The 22777-nt window shown below is 43.0% G+C and overlaps 1 long non-coding RNA gene across 1 annotated transcript; it reads left to right on the plus strand.

Moving 5' to 3' along the window:
• Positions 1–7930: 7930 nt before the first annotated feature.
• LOC132006804 (uncharacterized) lies at positions 7931–22444 on the plus strand. Its single transcript, XR_009401233.1, has 3 exons — positions 7931–8095; positions 11447–11608; positions 22275–22444. It is a non-coding gene; the product is annotated as an uncharacterized LOC132006804 (long non-coding RNA).
• The last annotated feature ends 333 nt before the right edge of the window (positions 22445–22777 follow it).

Consider the following 22777-nt stretch of genomic DNA (forward strand, 5'->3'; position numbering starts at 1 on the left):
CAGAGGAGTGTATGATGAAATTCAGCAAAACAGACCATACTATATACCAGACGTCAAAATAGCCCCGTCTTTGTTGTAAATCAAGCCCTTTTCTTTACCCTTTCAATATCTCTGTAATGTTTAGGCACCATCTCTGAGTACCTGCTCTAAATGACACAATCACTTTTCCGATATATAATGGCGGTAGGCTAAGTGTCCTTTGTTTGAATTCTAACATTTCATTTGGATTTCAAAACTGGGCGACTAGGCAGCTCCACCTCTCTTATCTAACCAGAGGTTCTGGCCAAACATGTAGTGTGGTTAATAGCGTTACCAGATATGCCCTTGGGAATTCACTAATTGTAGAAGGATTTTAGTGAATAACTCAAAAGGGTTTAACCAAACATAGTTGTTACAACTGAGGATAATTCAGAATGTATTTCAAGATATTGAAACTGTAGGAAAGTCACCCCCCCCCCCCCGAAGAACTTTGTTAAGGGATATTTAGTAACAGCGGTGTGAGCAGAGGGTGCTGGGTAGGGCTGAGTCGCACCATTACAATCTCAGACAAACTACAAAACTGCCATTCTCCAGGAATGGCTTCCGGACCACGAACATCAGAATCACCTTGGGCTGTTTGTAAAAGTGCAGATTCCCAGGTAAACCCCCGGACTTAATGAATCAGAATCTGTAGTTGTAAGTGCAAGGCCCAAGAATCTCCATGTCTATGCATGCCCAGGCTTTTGTATAACATCAGATGTAGACAGGATGTCTTTGATTCCAAATATCAGTTATGGAAAATGTGAGGTTTTTATAATACCAGATTAATCACTCTCACAGATGAACACAGCCAAAGGATTTTCCCCATTATTATTATCATTACCAAGCTTTTTTAAAAAACCAAGTCTGTTAAAACTTTCAACTAGGATGCTACTATAAGAAGATTTTTGTGTTTTTTTAAAAATACAACCTGAGCACTAGAAACCTTATTTTTCCCTATGACCTATATTTTGATAATAGAAGAATCATTTTCCTCATGTTTTCTCAAATACTGATGGCTTACAAAACTTATACAAACACTGTTGGATGAAAGAAAAGCAAATTAAGGTAATATTATTGTGAAAGATAGGAGAAGGTTTTATCTGTGTGCTAAATATGGCACTTTTTTTTCCTAAAGGATAAACGATAAACTGCCTTTTTATAGTGCTTTAGACACAAGAATTATCTATAGTGAAGGTTGTATAACCACCCAAGTCAGAATTATCCTTCGTTTTCCACTTGGTAAATGCATTTTTTATTTTTCTCTGTATGTATGAGATCATAAAAATCATTAGCTGCTCCAATAAATGAATGAAACGGGAGGATGACTTTGAACAGCGAGAGAAATCTAGAAATCGCAAGTAAGAACAACTCGATGGACTCCTTTCTCCCTTTTCTACCTTCTTCCACCTCCTCTTTATTGCCTTTAAGGTTCAAGACCTTCATCTTGATGGCTTCCCACTTCCAACTGTGTAGAAAATGAATTTGAACCATTTGGAAGATTCTGAAAGCTTCTTACTGCAATCACTGAACACAAAGATGCAAAAAAGTATAGAAACATTCATTTCCCAGATTAAGAATGTTACTGGTATATTGAAAAACAAAAACAAAAACAAAACCCTCTTCCATTATCTCACCTTTAGTCCAATTAGCACATACGAGTCATTCTATTCTAGAAGACTCTGGTACCCATTGCTCAGAGAGGGAACAATCCAGAAAAGAAATGCAAAAGGGACATTTTTAGCACCTTCTGTGAAATTTCAGGACTAATTTCACTACTTTCTTTCACTACTGCAGTAGTGAAGATCATTATAAGGCTCATGCATTTAAGCCTTGGGCTTGGAGGTTTTTCACTTCATTTTATGACCAGTAAAGATATTTTTTGAGTAGCAAAGGAAAAATCATGTTACCTCCAAAGTGATTTCAAGGGGAAAAAGATCTTCCCTGAGCAATGGGGCTGAAATGTCAAGGGGTCAAATACTTTCATCAAGCACTTATTGCTATTTTGAACTTTCCTAAACTATTTGCCTCGATGTATCCTCTAGCATTTTTCAGAGAGGTCAAGGGTTTAAGAGGCCCTGTGGTTTAAGCTAACATTTCTTGGTTTACAAACAGATCTCATGTCAAAGGTTGAGTGTGCTCTAGCTGAACATAAAAGGGCCACATCTGTTCGGCTACCCGGTGATTTCACCTGCAGCATTCAGCCAATTGGGATATTATTACAGTGCTCCTGAAGTAAGGATCTGATTGTAACCTGACTCTATTTTCTCTTGATAGCAATTAATACTCTGAAAATAGAATGAGTACCAATAAAGTGACACTGGAACCATTCAGACAGGTCACAAACTCTGCTTTAATGGCAAAAGGTATTAAGAATCATTTCTAGTTTTGGTACACATCTCCGCATAACTAAATAACATCTAACTATCAGATTTCTCCACCAATGTCTTGATGTCTTTGATGTCTGTCTGTATTTTTCTTTCTTTCTTTCTTTCTTTCTTTCCTTCCTTCCTTCCTTCCTTCCTTTCTTCCTTCTTTCAATATTTATTTATATATTTGACAGAGAGAGAGAGAGAGATCATAAGTAGGCAGAGAGGCAGGCGGGGGGAGGGAGGAAGCAGGCTCCCCACTGAGCAGAGAGCCGGATGTGGGGCTCAATCCCAGGACCCTGGGATCATGACCTGAGCTGAAGCCAGATGCTTAACACACTGAGCCACCCAGGTGCCCTTGATGCCTCTTTTTTGTTGTTGTTGTTTTTGTTTGTTTGTTTTTGTTTTAAGATGTATTTATTTATTTATGTATGAGAGAGAGAGAGACAGAGAGAATGTGTATGCACAGGATAGAGGAGCAGAGAGAGAGGGAGACAAGGAATCTCAAGCAGACTCCCTGCTGAGTACAGAGCCCAAAGTGGGGCTCGGTCTAAGGACCCTGAGAAAATGACCTCAACCAAAATCAAAATCAAGAGTCTGATGCTTAACTGACTCACCCATCCAGGCACCCCAATACCTGTTTATAAAATAAACCCTGCACCTTGAATTTGGCAGACGCAGATACCTTACTTAATCAAAACAGTGTAAGATTTTTACCCTAATGTATTCATTTTAGAAAAGCTACTGCCCAAAGCACTCTGGACTTGAGCGCACAACTGTGACTGGAATAGATAGGGCACAACTCCTAACCCTTGTAATATGCTCTTGATCAATATTTGTTGAATAAATGGGAAAAAAAGAAAAGTGTGCTTTTAGACTGCACTAGGGCAGCAATTTGCATGCACACAGGTATACACACACACACAGACATATAACGGAGACGCAAACTTTTTTGGCCATTGTGGGAATGAACCAGAATTCTTTAAGATATAAAGCCAAGGGGCACCTGGGTGGCTCAGTGGGTTGAGCCTCTGCCTTCAGCTTAGGTCATGGTCTTGGGGTCCTGGGATCAAGCCCCACATCGGGCTCTCTGCTCAGCGGGGAGCCTGCTTCCCCCTCTCTCTCTGCCTGTCTCTCTGCCTACTTGTGATCTCTGTCAAATAAATAAATAAAATCTTTTAAAAAAATATATAAAACCAAGTTCTAAATAGGGACACATCAGGTGATATTTAATTATTACGACAGCACTTCAAAAACCCCAGTGGCTTTCTGAATCTACTGGAGCACTTGTCCTCATCCGTCCTCATCGTGAGGCACAGACACTTGATCTCTGGTGTAAAATCTTTGAGGGCAGACAGCTTGTCTTGCATCATCTTTTAAGTTTTCACAGCACCTAATTTGGGGCAGTGGCTCTGAGTACACTTGAACATTGGTTGACCTGGACAGCACAGGGTTTTAGAAAATCAGACACTAAAAATAAAATCCAGGGTTGTAGTATATTAGTGTAGTATACAGCAATCATCAGTGTGGGGCATTCAGCTTTGCAAAGCATTTTCTTTTTTTTTTTTTAATTTTTTAAAAGTTTTTATTTATTTATTTGACAGAGATCACAAGTAGGCAGAGAGAGAGAGAGAGAGAGGAAGAGAAGCAGACTCCCCGCTGAGCAGAGAGCCCGATGTGGGGCTTGATCCCAGGATCCCAGGATCATGGCCTGAGCCAAAGGCAGAGGCTTTAACCCACTGAGCCACCCAGGTGCCCCTGCAAAGCATTTTCCATCACTTCTGTTCTCAATCAAGCCCTCATGGACTGGGAGGGTGGGTAAAAACAATACATTTGCTAAAAACAAAACAAAACAACAACAAAAAACAATACATTTGCTATCCTCTGATGTTGTAGGCACACATGACTGTGTTGTCACACCACCAAACCATGGGACTGACTTAAAGCAGACAACTGATCAGCTGGTTTCAGAACCACATGGAGAGAACCCAGTGGTAGGTTATGTGGCCATGATCCATGTTGGGCATTTTGCAGTTAATCGAGCTGAATGGGACGAAAACAGTAGGTAACCTTCATCAAGCAGTTTTACTGTGCCAGCTAGTATTCTTTCAGACTCCCTCTACAGTCTTCATTATCTCCATTTTTCAGGTGAGCAAACTGAGGTTAAATGACTTATGTCGTCTTAAGTCAAGGTGAGACAGTTAGAGATGAAGCAATGCTAGGGTCTGAAACCAGGTGATGTGGTACCTCAAGTTTCTCTACCTAAGATAAAGTAGCAGAAAGGGAGCTACTACATTTTGTTTTTTAATAAAAGTAAGGGAAATGGTGAACTATGAAATTACAATTCAAAGAAAGTCAGGCACACCTGGATGGTTCATTCCGTTAAGCGTCTGACTCTTCAGCCCAGGTCTTGACCTCAGTGTTGTAAGTTCGAGCCCTGCATTGGGCTGCACGCGGGGTGTGGAGCCTGTTTAAAAACAAAAATAAAATTGAAACAAAGAAAGTCACCTACAGATCTCCCCTATTAGAGTAATGAAAAAACTGAACGTTCTAGATCTGCCAAGACACTGGAATGACTTGGGTGAAAATTGTGAAGTTGTATTATTTCTGTCTTGGGTCTACAAGATCTTGGCAAATGAACGTAATCCAAGAGAGAGATTCAGTCGGAACCATTTGCTTTTCCCTCTCTGAAGACCCCACATTCTTTAAGTGACAAGAAAGATCTAAAAGGGAGCGGACTCCACAAAACTAAATAGTGGATGTCAATCTGAATGTGGCCAGTCCTCTGGAATCGCCTGAAACTCTCCAATGAATAGGAACGGGAATTTTCTTCCTGCCAGCTAGTCCTCCACCAGCTGATGCCCTATCCCCAGTCTCTCTTAGCCAGTGTGCTTCTAGGAGCTGGATGGAGCACCCTTAAAGAAATGGGGTTCCTCTACCTCACTACTTCCAGTTATTAATATTAATCAACAAATTTGGGGAAGTTTCTGTAATCTGTAAAACATGGGCCAATTATAAGAGAGAAATTGAGAGAAAGACCGAGAGAGTGAGAGAGAGAGAAGATATAAAGTGACCTTGAAGGTCCTTGGGAGTGTATCGCCATTAGAAAGGCTTTTAAAAACCAATCACTAATTCAATATGATTAATTCTTTTAAAGCAGCTTGTAGAGTGTTTCCTGAGCAGCACTGGAGGTCACTTCAAACGAAGTAAATAAACCACAGCTCTTGTGCTGACATTTTAAAGAGAAAAAAACAATTGCTAAAAATGTCCATCCAATTTCCAGTACTTATTCCAGTCCTTAGAAACAGGGAATGTGTTTATTGATCTAAAGTAGCTCAAACAGTATTTTCTTTATTCAAACAGATTTAGCCAGAGGGAAATTCAAGAGTTTGTCTCACAAGAGAGAAAGAGGAGAGAAGGATTCTTCAGGTGAGAAGCTGTTGTGTCTCTACCATAGGAGCAGCCCGCTTCAAAGGGATAACGGGTGTTCTAATTGCAGCCAAGCCAGTTTGCCTCTAATCACAATTAGTGCAGTTTTAGGTCCTTGAGACTCAAAGTAGATCTGGAATTTGAAACACCAGCATCATGTGGACACGCGTCCTAAACGTAGACTCTCAGGCCACACCCCAGACCTAAATGAATCAGAATCTGCATTTTAACAAGACGTTCCACGATCCCCATCCATATTAGTGTTCGAGAAGCTCTGATGGAGGCAAACACGAATGGTTATTGACACATTTGATAGAGAAGAGAGCTGGTTAAGCAAAGGAGAAAATGCTACGGGATGAAAGCACCATTCTTCAAAGATGTATTGGCAGTGATAAACTTGCTGGCAGTCCACTAATCCAGCCTTGAAGTAGAAACCACAGGGCCCAATGGATGAACACAAAAGCCGCGTGTGAGCTTGTTAAGTGATATCCAAAATGCCAAGTGGAGGCGGACTTCAAAGGACAAATCTTAATCTAATTATTATACAGAAATGATTTAAAAGCATTTTTAACGGCTACGGTTACCAGCCACACGGAGCTTGCCAAGGCGGTAGGAACCCTAAGGACTACAATGGATTTGCTCTCGGAGGGACAGAGTTTGGGGAAATTGAGCTAGAGTGAACAGCGAGTTTCTGCCAGCCTAGGCAAAGATGCCATCTCAGAAGACTGATGTGACACATCTGGACCAGCTTTGGCAGCCACGGTGCAAAACTGTTCTGGGGGCTGGGGGAGGCTGTGTGAAAACATTCACACCCACAGCATAATTGGGATAATTTCCCTCCACTCGTCTTTGTTTGGTATCAAGAGGCCCCATTTCATTTCTCTCTTTGGAGAGTTTTGTTCAACTGCCCTGTACGAGAAAATTGTTCTTCCCCCCTTGCCATGTGCGCTCCCCTCCAACACCCAATTGCTTATTTCAAGAGGTTTTATCTGGAATTGGCGAGAAGAGACTCCTCCTGAAGGATGAAGCAGGGCAGGCACTGGCTGAGGCTGCACAAATACTGCATGGACAAAGGAGGAGCACCCGGTGGCTCGGTCCGTTAAGCGTGGGGCTCTTGATGTCACCCGGGGTCGTGGGCGCCGGGTCGGGGGATGGAGCTCAGCGTCTGCCGGCGAGGCGTCTGCGGACACCTTCTCCCTCTGCCCCGCCACCTGCCTGCTCACGCATGCGCACACGTGTGCTCTCCTCTCGAATCTTTTAAAAAATAATAAAAATAAACATAGACAAAGGACCCATATCTCCAACCCTTCAGTTGACCATACAGGCTTGCCAACTAGAAAATCCTCCACAGGGGACTCCTTTTTGCCTCCGGCAAACTCAGCCCAAACCTCTGCAGCAAATTCACTTTAGATTTTTTTATGAAAGAGAAAGCGTGAGTGTTTTAAAACCAAGGGGGAAAAAAAATATTTTCCTTCCCTGAAGTAAATACACATTTTGTTCTTTGGAAAACACTGAGCACTTTTTTAAAAAAATTCCTGACTATAGTGACACTTTGCTTGTCTTTTCAGGCCATTTTAGAACAAGGGTTTAAAATAAAATGGACTACACGAGGCAATACTTTTTTTTAAATGCTGAAACTGGTGTCTGGTTTTGCGGGGTTGATGGAGACGGGCTTAGGCTTGAGAAATACAAACCCAACTTTCATTCTAGTCCAGGGACGACCTCGAAGAGGCAAACAAAAAGTGCCTCAAGGTAATTCATTGGCGCCAACCTGGGATCTTCGGGATGCAAAGGTAATTGTCGTTACTCCATTTACCTGCTGGAGTACCCTTTGCATTTGAGGAGCAAAGAAGTGATAGTGTTACCATGTTTGCAAAACTATGAGGGAAACGCAGATGAATAATTTATAGCCACCTTCACAGCAAAGAGCACATTTGTGGGAGCATCTGGAGGCTGCTGTTTGCACAGTCGGTTAACAATTCACAAGGTATGGTAGATTGCCTCCGGGAGGGTCCCCAGGGATCCCCCGATATTGTGCAATCCTTTTCCCTGGAGTGGTGGCCTGCCTGAGCAGTGAGTTGCTTCTGATGAACAGAGGAGTGCTAGACGGATGATGACTTGAGACTTGGTGGTAAAGGGCAGTGAGGCCTCTCTCTCTGCCTCCTCTCTCTCCCCCTCTCTCCCTCATTCACCATCACCATTACCATTATCCGCTGGCTCTGGGGCTGCCAGGTGTGAGCGGCCCTGGGGAGAGGTCTGCGCAACTGGCCAACTGCCTGGTAAGTGTTTTTGGAAGGGGCTGCTCTGGCCTCCTCAAGTCTCAGATGCCTGTTGTCCCAGCTGACAACTCGAGGGTAGCCTTGTGGGAGACCATGAGCCGGAACCATCCAGCCAAACGATCCATTGGCTGATTTTTTACTCACAGGAACTGTGAGATTATAAATGTTCACTGTTTTAAGATGCTAACTTTTGGGGTGACTGGCTACACAGCGGTGCATAACTAACACACAGGGGTGTTAGGTTTAGGGTTTTTTCTAGATGATTCAGCTTGTAATTTATTGAGAAACTAGCACAGGCCAGACACTGCCTAAGCAGAGGTTAAAGATCCACTGAACATAAGAAACCTATATTAAGGGCGCCTGGGTGGCTCAGTGGGTTAAGCCGCTGCCTTCGGCTCAGGTCATGATCTCAGGGTCCTGGGATCGAGGCCCGCATCGGGCTCTTTGCTCAGCGGGGAGCCTGCTTCCCTCTCTCTCTGCCTGCCTCTCTGTCTACTTGTGATCTCTGTCTGTCAAATAAATAAATAAAATCTTAAAAAAAAAAAAGAAACCTATATTAAGGCACTCTTGGTTTCTGGGCATTATATACAAGCATACAGAGAAGGATTTTACCCTTGGAAATGTGTGTTCATGGTAGTCATCTTTGGAAATTCAACCTACCACCTATGGTTACTACTATCAATTTGCTATTTATATATTCATGGCTCAATAAATACTCATAGATTGAATGCTTCTCTATAAATTGTGCCCACTTATGTGCTTTGAAAATGGAGATGACACTACAAGCCTCTGTCCCTGCCGTGGACTGAATACTTGTGTCTTTAACTGCCCCCCACCCTCCCCGATTAATATAGTGAAACCTAACTGCCAAGATGATGCTATAAGGAGACAGGGCCGTAGGAGGCAATTAGGTCACGAGGGTGGGAGCCCTGGTGCATGGGATTAATGCCATTATAAAAGAGACCCCAGAGAGCTCCTTAACCTCTTCTACCGTGGGAGGGCACAGGGAGAAGACAGCCGTTATGACCTAGGAAGTGGGTTCTCACCAGATACCAAATCTGCTGGCACCTTGAGGTCAGACTTCCCAGCCTCCAGAACTGTACGAAATAAATTCCTGCTGTTTATAAGCCACCCCGTCTAGTCTATCGTGTTATAGCAGCCTGAATGGATCAAGACACTCCTTTACTTCATATATCCACTCAATCACTAGGTCTTTCCAAATTCTCCTTTCTGAGCATCATTCATGTTCTTTCCTCTTTGCCGTCTCTTTTCCACTGTTTTAAATCAGACCATTTCATGAGCAGCAGTGCCTTACTTAATTGGTACTTCTGCCTCTAGTCTTACTGCCTTCCTCTCACACTCTCCCCACACTGCCAACAAAGGCATTTTTCTAATATTCAAATCCTATTCTGTTTTCATCCTTCTTAGAACCGCTAGATAGTTCTTAAATTTTTGTATGGATTTGTGAGAGCTCCCTGTCCTGATATCTGCTTTTATCTCCCACCATTTCTCCTGTTGCCCTTTATACTCCAGGAATATGGAATGATTTATAATTTCCTGAATGTGTTCATCAGGCCTCTGTGTTTTAGTCCATGCTATTTCTATTGCCTAGAACATTGGTTTGTCTACTGTTAGTGGAGAACTCTCATTCCCTACTACTGAGCTTCCTTTCCATGCAAAGGGACTTTTTAAAAATATGTTTTGTTTGTTTATTTGAGAGAGACACAAGCTGGGGTTGGGCAGAAGGACAGGGAAGAGCAGGGAGCAGGGGGCCTGACATGGGGCTCGATCCCAGACCCTGAGATCATGACCTGAGCCAAAGTCAGATGCTTAACAGACTGAGCCACCCAGGCGCCCCTCCGTGTGAAGGAACTTCTATTAGTATAACACTCCTGCTCTCTCCACCCCTGGGGTTGGGGAGGGGTTATTTACCTGATTAATGAGTTTGGGAAGGAGGAATTGAACTGACCCAAGCCAATCTGGCCTTTTTTTGTTTTGTTTTGTTTTGTTTTAAAGATTCTATTTGTTTGACAGAGAGAGATCACAAGTAGGCAGAGAGGCAGGCAGAGAGAGAGGGGGAAGCAGGCTCTCTGTTGAGCAGAAAGCCCGATGCCAGGCTGCATCTCAGGACCCTGAGATCATGACCTGAGCTGAAGGCAGAGGCTTTAACCCTCTGAGCCACCCAGGTGCCCCCAATCAGGCCATTCTTTAGTGGTCAGGTTCTTTTGGCTCTAGCTGAGAAAAGTAGGAAGGTGAAATATACATCACTGCCACCACAACTTAGCTACTACGTGGCCTATTATAATAAAAGCAAGTCTTGGGACACCTAAGTGGCTCTGTCGGTTAAGTGTCTGCCTTTGATTCAGGTGATGATCTCAGGGTGGTGGAATCGAGCCCTGAGTCGGGCTCCCCACTGGGCAGGGAATCTGTTCTCCCTTTTCCTCCACTTGTGCTCTCTCTCTCTCAAACAAATAAATAAAATCTTTATTTTAAAAAAGTCTTACACCAGATCCTAGCAGATGTATATGTATCAGCAAGTAGACACAAAAACAGTCATGCCTCCTGTTCTTGTAAACTTGGGCGGAAGTTCCATTCTCGGTCCTTGCGCATTCCAACAAGCACCTCACAGGAAAGACTCACTCTTAAGATGAACAACAAAATTCTGATGACGGGACTGGCCAGTCCTACGGTTTATCTCCAACTGAGTTCTCCGTGAAAAAGTGGGCATAGAACCAAGGAGGCTTTAGACCCAGGGCACTGTTCTAACAATATCAGACTGCTCGGCTTGCCAGATTCTTATACCTCATTTGTGCAAAAGCAGAAAAGCAGTTGGGTCAGTATCATCTTTCTAATCTGTCATATAAATATCTACAATCAGTCCTTTCATTGATGAAAAATTATTTCTAATGTATTTGTTAACAAATCCTCTGGATATAGCTTTAGATAACAATATTTGTAGTACTTAAACCTGTTCGGAATGTGCATTCCTGATTAGGTGTTTAAATGTAACCAGCCACCTCTAGGGATTACAGTTCATTTATGCATCTCTCTGTTTATACCATATAGACAATAGTGGACATGCTTCATCCAATCACTACTTCTTGGAAGCAAGCTGCCCCAAGGGAGCACCTATTCTCTTCCAAACTCCAGAGGCAAGCTCTGTCCCTGCAGCGACCAGGGTCTGCCTTGGTCCAGGGATGCTGGGTGGGTGGGTCCGTCTAATTCCGGTATTCAGCACTGGGAAGGCTGTTTGTTGGCAGGTGTAAGCCACATTCTCCAACATCCATTGTGCCAGGGATAAAGTTAATATTTTGGTCTTTAACTGCCAACTTCTTTGTCTTACTTTACAAGGAATTCATATCTCAAGTTGGGGAAAATTATTGACTGGGCCCTTTCAAACACTCTAACTCCAAACTGACACGCTCTTGGCCCCCTCTGAGAAGCCTTTCATGAGTCGTCTGGGGAGACCTATGAACTCCTGCCTATTGACGTCTGACAGAAACCTGCTACAGGGTAGGTACTCAGTGAATGTTTGTTTAATGAATGAGTCATTGTTAGCGGGTCAGGCTCCTCAAGAGGCTTTTTAAGAGGATTGGTCAATGGTTGTGACCTCATTAACAACCTGCTTGAAACAACTGAGATAGCCAACCTCCGATGATTCAGACAAACACAAAGAATTTCCTAGAAACAATGTCTCCCACAACTTTAGGCTTTGTTGATTTAACATTTGTTTCCATATTTGTCTTTTCCATTATTCATTGAATACCAACTATATATATTTTTTCACCTGCAAAATGTAGATACAGCATGTGAACTTCACCATTTATTCAATTGTGCATGGGGCCTGGACGAGGATGAGGCCAGTGAGGCACTCACCTCAGGAGGAAAATTTAAGGGAGAGGGGAGGAGACACCAAAAAATTCAATAATCAAGAAAAATAGCATTTTAATGTAATAATCTTAAGAAATCAAAATTAACGCAAAAAATCCATGATGATTACTAAAATATTTGTTTGTTTGTTTACTTATTTAGTTTTTTTAGAGATTGCACGTGCATGAGTGGGGAGTGGTGTGGAGAGGGGAGAGGGAGAGAAAGAATCTTAAGCAGGTTCCCTGCCCAGTGCAGAGCCAGATGTAGGACTCGGTCTCACAACCTTGAGATCATGACCTGAGTTGAAATCAAGAGTCAGACCCTCAGTCAACCGAGCCACGTAGGCATCCTAAAATATCAATATTTTAAAGACTGGATCACTACTTCTGACCATTCCTTTTGCCTCAGGCTCCAACATAGCTCGTCAGGGCATTGCTACTGACCTTGATTTTAATTTTTCAAAAAACATTGCTTTAAAGTATTATCCATTTTGTTTTTTGGGGCTTTTTTTTTTTTTTTTTTTTTTTGAGCCCTCTTAAATTTTGCACTGTGGGTGAGTGCCTCCATCTCCTCACCTAAGCCCTGGTCCTGTCACATACATTGAGTGAATGTCTGTCCTTTGCTAGATACACACTGTCAGGACGTAGCAGCCTTTTCTTTCAAGGAGCTCACAGCTTCATTTGGAAAAACAAGAGAGTAAGCAGAAATTAATTCGGACTGTGTGAAAGTGTTGGGACAGAGCTACACAATGCAAGCAATGAGATCAGATGCGATCATACGTACAAAAATCCCAGCATTTCATCCCAAGCTAGATGCCCTGGGTTCAAGCCCTGAGTCTGCTGGCTATAACTAGCCACGTAATCTTGCACAACCTATCCTCGAACTTCTCTGTCCTTTGCTTTCCTCATTTGTAAGAGCGAGAATAATAATCATGCCTACTTTCTAGGGTTGTGGGGACGAACTAAGCTAAGCCACCTTGAGTCTTGAGAATGGAACCTGGCATGTGATGAGAAGTCAACCTTATTAGCTATAACTAGAAAAGGCTCGTTTTGCAGCATGGAGAAGCTGTAACAGTTAAAAATTAAAGCACAGTCTCTTCTAGGCAAGCTGGTAGGGATTATGGTGATTTTTATCTTTGTCTGACTGATCACTTACTGTCCCAAGCCACTTTTCGTTAGTGCCAGGCAAGCAGGAAAAGCTTCTTTCATCTTTGGCAGTTATTCCAAATTCAGTAGACTGTGACTGGATAATTTGGAAAGTTAATGGACAACTCCTGGCTCAAGTACAAATATACAAGTCCTCATCATTTTTTCCCCTGAGCCTTTGATACAAAGAACAACAGGTGGACGCTGTAATATTCCCCCCCTTAGAATATACAAGGAGAGGCGTCTGGGTGGCTCAGTGGGTTAAGCCTCTGCCTTCGGCTCAGGTCATGATCTCAGGGTCCTGGGATCGAGCCTGGCATCGGGCTCTCTGCTCAGCGGGGGGTCTGCTCCCCCCACCCCCGCCTCTCTGCCTACTTGTGATCTCTCTCTGTCAAATAAATGAATAAAATCTCTTAAAAAATATATCTACAAAGAGTCTTTTATTCACATTGTTTCAGAGGGAGACTGATACGAGCCCTTTGAGGTGGGTAGAAATGGCTTTCTAGCACCTTACAAAATCCTGTGAACAGAAGCACACAGTGAAACTGGGAAGAACACTTCTACTTTTTATTGAACTGAAGAAGTACAAGAAGATAATTTGCTTTTTCAGCTTATCAAGACTCCACAACCTCTAGTTTGGGCCAACTGGATGTTCTGAGGAGGTCTAAAAGGACACAATTTCTGCTTCCCAAATTTTTTACTATAAACCTGTCTACTCTGGTGTTGTAAAAAGGTCCCACTATCTAAAAAGTACTTCTGTTTTCCCAATTATCTAAAAATCTACATATGGACTGAGTGATAGATAAGATTTATGAATTGTTATTCATTTTATTAACTGTGATAATAGCATTGTGGGGTATAAGACAATCTTTTCCTTCCTTCCTTCCTTCCTTCCTTCCTTTTGAGATGCACTTTAAAGTGAAAGGACAAGAGATTTGCTTTAGAGAAAACTTGGTGGAAAAAGAAAAGGTGTGGGGTACTGGATAAAACAAGATTAGCTAAATATTGGTTGTTGAATCTGGGGTAAGTACAAAGTGATCACTTGTAGTCTCCACTTGTATGTAGTTTTGGAAATTTTCCCAATAAAAAGCACATTTTTCTGTTTTTAGGCACTTTGCCAGCTGGGCAACAGGCTGGCACTCTCTTCCTCAAAGGTGTAAGGTGGTTTCTCCTGACTGTCCACAGGTGTGGCTTCTCCTGACTGTCCACAGGTGTGGCTGAGATAAAGACCCCTCCGCCCAGGAAGCGCCCAGCCGGGCCCTAGGCAGAGGGCGGGGCTCTCAGAGTGGCCAGAATTCCTGCGCGGGTAACCTACCAGGGCCCCCCACCCCGCCCCCGCCCCCAGCAGTTTCCAGAGCCTGCTCTGCCCACCGACAGCAGGCTGGGAGTGCCAGGGAGTTAAGGCACCCCGCTCCCCCTAAGCGACCTTCCACCCATGATTGACAGAAGTTGGTGTATGACTTACTCCAGCTCCTTGACCCGTGGGCGACAGAACTCTGAGATGCATGTTCTCCGCCATTTCCCAGAGTTCCCTGGAGCGAGAGTAAACTCTGGTTGCCCATAGCGCTAACTGGTGTGATAACGCACACTCTGTTGAAGCCCTTCCCTTACATTTTCACTTCTTCGCTCCTTTACCTATATTTCCTGGGCTCATCTCCCAAATAAACTACTTACACTGAAGTTCTTGTCTTAGAATTTGCTGCCAGGGGAACCCAAAATAAGATATCTAGAAAGATAAGGCCTGAGAAACATCCACTGGATCAAACAGTCCGTTTGATTGTTGACTTGAATGAGGTATTTGCAAAGGAATAGAGGGGGGCCTGATGCCGCATTTCAGGGAGGTGAGGAATGAATGGGAGAGGAATGGTGAAGAAAGCAAGCCAGAAGCTAAGCTACCAACAGAAGATGCATAGTCATGACATTGTTTCAGTTCATTATGATTTCATGCCCCTCCCTAACAGGACTCTCCTAGTTTGGGGGCTGTTCTTTCTCCCACTCTGTCTTGTATTGGAGAGTGGTCGTGCCTGGCTGCCCCAGGAGAAGTTAACAGGCCAGCTCCCTCCCCCTGATGGAGGCTAGACCTAGGCTAGATCATGGAATACCCTCACCCAGGTCTTTGAACCTCTAAGAATTTGAAGACTGGTTAGGGACCACTCAGTGTTAACCAGGGTTTTCCAAGCCTTCTTTTTGTCTCCCAAATCCTTGCAACAAATTAACTTTTGTTCAAGATTGCCAGAGGCAGTCTCCACCGCCAAGAATCCTGATTAATACAAGAGGGCTCTAAGTAAAGATTTGGCACAGTGAGAGCAATTTGTTCCTACTCCGATTTTTTCTTTTTTTATGATTTATAATCTAAAGCTAGTTTTGTTGTACTTTAGTGTTTTTCTCTTTTTTCCAGCTTTATTGAGAGATGATTGACATGTAATGTTGTGTGAATATATATAGTGAAATGATGATCATAATAAGGTTAGTTAACACAACTGTCACCTCTCCCAATTATCTTTTGTGTTGTCTGTATGTGTATGTCTGTGTCTGGTGAGAATATTTGTGATTTACTCTTAGCAACTTTTAAGTATATAATACAGTATTATTAACTATAGTCACTAGGCTCTGATTAGAACCCCAGAAATTATTCATCTTATACCTGTAAGTTTGTACCCCTTGACCAACATCTCCCCATTTCTCCCACCCTTTGTAGCCCTTGGCAACCACCATGCTCTACTATTTCTGTGAGGTCAGCTTTTTTAGATTCCACACGTAAGTAAAGTCATACAGTATGTGTCTTTCATTGTCTGTCTACATTTCACTTAGCATAATGACCTCAAGGTCCATCCGTGTTGTCACAAATCATAGTATTTCATATATATAGATAGATATAGATATAATCACATCTTTACCCATTCACCATCCATCAGTGGACACTCAGGTTATTTCCAAGTCTTGGTTTTTATTAACAATGTTGCCTGAACATGGGGTGCAGATATCTCTTTGAGATAGTGATTTAATTTCCTTTAGATAGATACCGAAATGTCAGATTGCTGGGTCATAGGGTAGTTAATTTTTTTTTTTTTTTAAATTTCTTGAGGAGCCTCCATATTGTTTGCCAGAGTGGCTCAACGAATTTACATTCCTACCAGTATTGCAAGAGGGTTCCCTCTTCATATCCTGGAAACGCTGTTATCTCTGGTCTTTTTGATAATAGTCATTCTGACATGTGTGAGGTAATATCTCATTGTGGCTTTGATTTGCATTTCCCTGATGATTTGTGATGTTGAGCATCTTTTCATGTACCTGGCTTCTTTGGGAAAATATCTGTTTGGGTATTTTGCCCATTTTTAAATCAGATTATTTGTTTTTTTATGCAATTGAATTGTATGAATTCCTTATATATTTTGCATGTTGACCCCTTATCAGATGTTTTGCAAATATTTTCTCCCATTCCACAGGTTGTCTTACCATTTTGTTGCTTCTTTCTTTCTTTTTTTTTTTTTTAAGATTTTATTTATTTGGGGCACCTGAGTGGCTCAGTGGGTTAAAGCCTCTGCCTCAGGCTCAGGTCATGATCTCGGGGTCCTGGAATTGAGCCCCACGTCGGGCACTCTGCTCAGCAGGGGGCATACTTCCTCCTCTCTCTCTCTACACCTGCCTCTGCCTCTGCCTACTTGTGATCTCTGTCTTTCAAAGAAATAAATAAAATCTTTTTTAAAAAGATTTTATTTATTTATTTTATTTATTTATTAAATAAATAATATTTATTTATTATTTAACAGAGAGAGAGGGAGATCTCAAGTAGGCAGAGAGGCAGGCAGAGAGAGAGAGAGGAAGGGAAGCAGGCCCCCAGCCGAGCAGAGAGCCCGATGCGGGGCTTGATCCCAGGACCCTGAGATCAGGACTTGAGCTGAAGGCAGAGGCTTAACCCACTGAGCCACCCAGGAACCCCTATTTCTTTTGTTGTGCAGAAGTTTTATAGTTTGATATAGTCCCACTTGTTTATTTTTGTTTTTTATCCTCTTGTTTTGTTGCCTATAGTTTTGGTGTTCTATCCAAAAAGTTCCTTGCTAAGGCCTATGTCAAGGAGCTTTTCCCCTATGTTTTCTTCTAGGAGTTTTATGGTTTCAGGTCTTACATTTAAGTCCTTAATCCATTTTAAATTAGTTTTTGTGTATGGCATAAGATAGGGGTATAATTTCATTCTTTTGCATGTGAATATCCAGTTTTCCCAACACCACTTATTGAAGAGACTACTCAGATTTTTTTTTCTTTTTCTTTTTTAAAGATTTTATTTATTTATTTGATACAGAGAGAGAAAAAGAGAGAGCACCAGCAGGCGAAGTGTCAGGCAGAGGGAGAGGGTGAAGCAGACTTCCCACTGAGCAGGGAGCCCGATGTGGGACTCAATCCCAGGACACTGGGATCATGACCTGAGCTGAAGGCAGACGCTTAACGACTGAGCTACCCAGGCCCCCTTCTATTTAATTTTTCATATGATGGCTGAAGTTCACGGAACCAACTTCATAATCCACTACTGGACTCCAGTGTGCCATTCGAAAACACTGAATGAGGAACTGTGTGCTCATGTGCTTTGAGAGTTGGAGTGAAGAGGGGTGATGTGGGAGTGCCTGGCTTCAGACACAGGCAGAGATGAAGGCTGTATCAGTCCTCTCGGGCTTCTGTAACAAAGTACCGCAGACTGGGTAGCTTAAACTACAGAAGTTTATTTTCTCACAGTTCTGGAGGCTGAAAGTCCAAGATCAAGGTGCCAACGGGGCTGTTTTCTGCCAAGACCTTTCTCCTTGGCTTGCGGATGACTGCCATCTTGCTGTCTATTCATAGGGTTGCCCATTTGGTACCTCTTCCTCTTATGATGATACCAGTCATAAGAGAGGAGGGCCCCACCCTAACAGCATCATTTAAACTTAATCACCTCCTTAAAGACCTTAACTACAGTTTAATATCGTCACATTCTGAGGTACAAGTGATTGGGATTTTAACAGGCATTAACTGGGGACCCAATTCAACGCATAACAGAGAGAGGACAGGAGGGCATGAGCCTCGATGGTCTTCAAGGTAATGGTGAGGCTGTGAGTGTTGGAGGAGGAGGGTGGCTCTTGTTGGCAGCACTCAGAGTTTGGGGGCCCCTCTTCTCTCCCACTCTTTGAGATTTAGAGGCCAGCAATGTACTTGTCCTTGGCTTATCACTATCTGGTCTCCATTTCAAGCTGGACGTGTTTTGTTGTATTGTTGTTTTAAGATAGTAGAAGCATGAATGTGTTTATGTGCTGGCATAAGGAGCCTATGAGAATTTTTAAAAATTGCTTTTTTGGAGGATTTTAATGATTTTATTAACACAAATGTGACATGCACAGAAGTTGTCTGTTTATTCATTTTCTTCACTGAGCTGCTGGCGTTGGGACTGGTGACTCTGATGGCCAGCTGGGCTACTCTTTCACAATGGCTTTGTGGTTCTTACAGGAGACACTGTGAGCAATCTCCGCACATTGAGATTTGTCACACACCGATGGCACCTCAAGCTCCTTGACATGGTGGACTAGGGACTTCCAGAAGCCACTGGGCCTCATGTGCTTTCTTTCTTGTCACTCCCATAACCACTTTTGGGCATCGAGATCTGGCCCTTGACTCTTTTGCGTACCCTGTTGTCGATGCCTCTGTGTTTTCATCTGTTGCACTTGATTTTGACACATTGGTCACGGTGGTGCCAGATGAACTTCTTGGTCCTCTTTTTTATACACACACACACACACACACACATATTAAAGATTTTATTTATTTATTTATTTGACAGACAGAGATCACAAGTAGGCAGAGAGGCAGGCAGAGAGAAAGGGGGAAGCAGGCTCCCTGCTGAGCAGAGAGCCCGATGCGGGACTCGATCCCAGGACCCTGAGATCATGACCTGAGCCGAAGGCAGAGGCTTTAACCCACTGAGCCACCCAGGCGCCCCTTGGTCCTCTTTTTTAATGATCTTGGGCTTCACCAGCAGTCTGAGGGCAGCCATGATGCTGAATAGGAGACGGCTGCCATCTCTGTAGGCAGTGCCAAAGAAGACAAAAATTACTTTTCTTTGTTAGCTATTCAAGCTACAGCAAATGAAACAATTTGGGGATTGGGAGATGAAGGGAAACAAAAATTCAGGGAGGAGAAATTGTACCATAAAGCTGGAGATGCTGATGGCTGTGCCCCAAATCTTTTGGTTCTTATATATTTAATAAGTACCTATGAGATACAGTGTACCTTTATGTTTAGGCAGAGGGGAAGAAGTGAATGCAATTAAAGCCATAATTGCGGGTGCCTGGGTGGCTCAGTGGGTTAAAGCCTCTGCCTTCAGCTCAGGTTGTGATGGGATGGAGCCCCACATCAGGCTCTCTGCTCAGCAGGGAGCCTACTTCCCTTCCTCTCTCTCTGCCTGCCTCTCTGCCTACTTGTGATCTCTGTCAAATAAATAAATAAAACCCTTAAAAAAAACATAATTGCAGTAATAGTTGAATGGGGAAAAATGCATTATTTTGACTTTGTGCAAAGCAACAATACAAAACTTAATATGTGCGTGGTAATGGTTTTTAGACTAAAGAAAAGATGAGAGCATAAATACGTTACAAATAAATTACTGCTTTAGAGTGAAAAGAAGTTGATTAGGTTCAAGTAGCAGATTCTGAATTTAGACTCTAAATGTATACGCTTGCGTATATTCATATCTAACAAAATCCTCACAGTTGCACTTGGCTTATAGATCAATTTTTGATTCAAGGTTCACTTCCAAATGAGAACTGCAAGTTCTTTTGCAACTGGACAGGGAGGCTGTCTGGTCTCAATAAGCTATTTTGAGAACATTTGAAGACCAGAACAGCATTTTTTTTTTTGCAAACATTAATTTGCCACATCATACAAAATTATTCCTCTTGGACCACCTGTATCAGGATGGTACCATCTCAGTTTTCCAGATATGAAATAGCTCAGTTCTCTCCCTGAGGCTGTGTAAAAGCACCAGTGGCCCAAGCTGACGCCAAATTAAGCAGTCCACTGGTTCTCATCCAACACAGCTAAACCAGATGGGCCGCTTCAGCGACTTCCAGGCCAATTCCATCTATTTTTCAACCCACATTTAATAGATTTGTGCATCGCCTGCCTTTTAGGAGGGAGAAAAAGAGCACATTTTAAATACCTCCCTCTTGTAACTATAAAATAAGACCTCCAAGTTCATAGAAAATGGAAAAGAAATAAAAATGAAATATAGGGCATTCATAACCCTGCTTTAAGGCTCTAACATATTTTTTTCCAAAATCTGGAAGGCATTTTTTTTAAAGATTTTATTTATTTATTTGACAGACAGAGATCACAAGTAGGCAGAGAGGCAGGCAGAGAGAGGAGGAAGCAGGCTCGGGGCTGAGCAGAGAGCCCCATGCGATGCGGGGCTCGATCCCAGGACCCCAGGATCATAACCTGAGCCGAAGCAGAGGCTTTAACCCACTATAATGAAAATCGTCTTCTATATACACAGATTCTTTTCATCCTTCATTACTTAAGATTATATCTAACACGATTCCTATTCCACTTAAAACTCTTCCCGAGCATTACTTTCATGGCTACTAGATATTTCTTTGTATGAATCCAGTAGAAAGAGGGAGACAGCTCCCTCTTTCTTAAGCTGAGAAGGTAGTCCAAAAACAAGCCAAGGTAGATGAGTGATATGTCAAAAGGCCAAGCTAGTCATCAGGACAAGAGCCTAAGAGAAGGTACAAAGCTGGTGGTTGATAAGCCATGGTGAAGAATGTCGGGGAGGAGAGAATTTGTTCTACTTCTCTCAGAATCTCTCTCTCTCTCTTTTTCTTTTTAAGATTTTTAATTATTTGTCAGAGAGAGAGAGAGAGATTGAGCACAAAGAGGGGGAATGGCAGGCAAAGGGAGAAGCAGGCTCCCCGCTGAGCAAGGAGCCCAATGCAGGGCTCCATCCCAGGACCCCAGGATCCTGACCAAAGCCAAAGGCAGATGCTTAACCGACTGAGCCACCCAGGCACCCCTTCTCTCTTGGAATCTCAAGCTGTGTTGCTGAAGCCACTTTATCACACCAAATGCTTTCTTCTCTAGGATCAATTATTTTTCAGGGGCTGTATGATCTCTCCCTACAAGCTGGCTTATGTTGGCATCCTCTTTCTCCCTACCACGTCTTCCTGTGGGCTTGAGTTAATGCTTTTTCTGCTCCAGTACCCATGAGTATGAGTAAATTCAGACCTATACCCCAAGGATGGGAACATGCCACATATTTGCATTTCTGTTCTGGCCCAGCCAGGGTCTCTGCTGCAATGATTTAGCTGTTTTCCTGGAAAGGGAGTTTAGAGCATTTCATGATTATAAATAATACTGTAATAGCATCTTTTTTTTTTTAAGATTTTATTTATTTATTTGAGAGAGAATGAGTGAGATAGAGCATGAGAGAGAAGGTCAGAGGGAGAAGCAGACTCTCCAAGGAGCCGGGAGCCCGATGCGGGACTCAATCCTGGAAGTCCGGGATCATGACCTGAGCCGAAGGCAGTCGCTCAACCAACTGAGCCACCCAGGCGCCCCTGTAATAGCATCTTTTTGCATTAATCTCTGGTAGTCACCCACATCTCAGGTAATTTCTTTCAGGAAGATTCCTAAAAGTGGAATCACACAGTCCAAAGGTATAAACTTTATTTTTTTTTAGAGAGATAGAGGGAGAGTGCACGTGCACATGAGCAGGGGTTAGGGGAGTGGGGCAGAGAGAGAGAGAGAGAGAGAGAATCTTAAGCAGAACCCCATGCCCAGCTTAGAGCCTGCTCCAGGGCTCCATCTCGCCACCCTGAGATCATGATCTGAGCTGAAATCAAGAGTTGGACACTTAACCAACTGAGCCACCAAGGCACCCCCAAAGGAATAAACATCTTAAAGGGTCTTGATACATAACACTAATTGCTTTCCACCAAGGTGGTTCCAGCATTCACTCCCACCTGCCACATGGGACAGAAGAAAAGGCACATCTTGGGAATACGTTCCTGTGTTTCTTAGGGTAGGAAGTGTGGTGGCTGTACTGACTTACAGGCAGAAGCCTTGGTTTAAATTCTGACTTGCCAACTATGTGACCTTGGTGGGTCACTCACTAAAACCTGGTTTCTTCATATGTTTACCAGGACTTATGACACCTTCCCAGAGACGATTGGAATGAATATGTGAGAAGCTGCACACAGAAGGCTTCATTGACATCCCCTTTCAGCTCCCCTTGGAGACTAATCCTGGAACAGAATGAGAGTTTAGAATTTAATGGCCAATAATGGTCTAATGGACAACATTTCCCAGCCACTTTCGCCAGAGCTAGGTAAGTGAGAACAGTTCTCTTCCTTCCTTTCCTCTTTTTTTTTTGTGACTGACCAGGCATGGAGGCTGGAAGTGGGGGCTTACCCAGAACCCAGACAACACGGCCCCAACACTGCCGGCCCTGCTTCCCAGATGTGGAGGGCCTTGCCAACCTACCTTGGTAGAATAATAAGCCACATGGCGAATGCAAAACTTTGGACTAATATTTCTATTTTACAAATAATTCCACAGTTTTGAATTCAGCCGAACACCACACTTGCCAACAATAGCAGAGTAAGAATACAATTCAGCACCTCATTAATCCCAACATTATTACGTG

The sequence above is a fragment of the Mustela nigripes genome, chromosome X (assembly GCF_022355385.1).
Source record: "Mustela nigripes isolate SB6536 chromosome X, MUSNIG.SB6536, whole genome shotgun sequence".
In the NCBI taxonomy this organism is placed as follows: Eukaryota; Metazoa; Chordata; class Mammalia; order Carnivora; family Mustelidae; genus Mustela; species Mustela nigripes.